This window comes from Octopus bimaculoides, chromosome 1 (assembly GCF_001194135.2).
Source record: "Octopus bimaculoides isolate UCB-OBI-ISO-001 chromosome 1, ASM119413v2, whole genome shotgun sequence".
NCBI classification, from domain to species: Eukaryota; Metazoa; Mollusca; class Cephalopoda; order Octopoda; family Octopodidae; genus Octopus; species Octopus bimaculoides.
The window spans coordinates 83,341,528-83,343,263 of NC_068981.1; positions in this window are offsets into that span (position 1 = coordinate 83,341,528).

A 1,736-nucleotide genomic window follows, 5' to 3' on the forward strand; every position below is an offset into this window, starting at 1 on the left:
GTATTCATACATACAACTGTTTAACGCTTTTACTCCGTATTTTATTTACGGTGAGCTACCGATTAGCGCAACCAGTCATAATATAATAACGGGAATAGTAAAAGAGACCAGTCTCTCATATCACTTCGCAGCGTCTACCTTTCCGGTGTATAGTACTTAGAAGGCGATAACAACTCTGAAATGGGGAACTTGTTACCTATTAACTGGGTAAGAAAACGCGTCTAGTGACTTGGTGTGTTCACACCTATCAGTTCATAACCAGGCGGATCTTTCTTGACAAAATACAGTAACTAATCTATTCGGTAGCCTGATGAGTTGCGGAGTTTGTAACATTTACGCAATCTAATTGTATTATGCGTATGTAATGGATAACGACCTCTACTGAAACAATTGTAACAAGATCAGACAATTCATTTGTCTGTATTTCTCAAAAATTATGTGTACATGTATATGTGTGGATCTATCCATCTATCTATCTATCTATCTATCTATCTATCTATCTATCTATCTATCTATATGTCTGTCTGTCTGTCTGTCTGTCTGTCTACTGCTCTATCCGTTTGTCTGTATGTATGTACATATTTATGTATATGTATGTATTATGTATGCATGTATGTATGCATGCATGTATATATATATATATAACATTGATATCAATGTTTTTGTCTGTGTGGTGTGTGTTTCCGTTGTGTATGTATTTGTGTATATAACTATGTGTGTATGTGTGTGTGTGTGTGTGTGTGTGTGTGTGAGAGAGAGAGAGAGAGAGAGAGAGAGAGAGAGAGAGAGAGAGAGAGAGAGAGAGAGAGAGAGAGAGATAGAGAGAGAGAGAGATAGATAGAGAGAGAGAGAGAGAGAGAGAGAGAGTAAGAAGGAAAGAGAACACGTTTGTACGATATTTTAAGGCTGTGATGTGACTCTCCTATACGGCAAAATTAAGTCTAGGCGTCACGACACATTGATCAACGAATGCAAGCAGGATAGAAAGAAGACAAGATATAACAATAGAAGATACATTACAAAAGCAAATTAACTACATTCCAATTATCAATAGCTACACATGAACACGCGCGCACACAAACACAGATTTTTCGCAAACATTCACATGCGCACATTTACAGAAAGTAAACTTTTACATAAAATTGAATAAACAAGATTTTTTTCCTATTTATCAGGATAGTGTGTTTCTAATTCCCTCATTTTCCGTTATTTATTTCTTCATACATTTATTCAATTATACATTGAAATACATTAGAGTAAAGACGCATGAAAATAAGCAAGGTGGCTTTGGTAAAACAAAGCTACGTAAACACTGTCCATTACACACACACACACACGTACGCACAACCACAGACACACACACATGCACACACACACACACACGCACATACACACACACACGTATTATCACACACATATTTACGGATTTCAAGCGGACTGGTCTCCTTACGAGTAAACAGTCCCGCGCTGGGAGGGAACTCAAATGTATTCATCAATTGTCGATGTAATAAGCACATCTACCTATAAGTGTGTTTGTGTATATATATGTATCTAAACTCAGTTGCAATTCCCTAAATAGGCTTAACTATATGTACATGTATACACACACATACATATGTATGCGTACATATATGTATGTATGTATGAATATATATATACATATCTATATGCATGTATGTGTATGTATATATATATGTATATAAATATATGCATAAATATAATTATAACTCCCTATG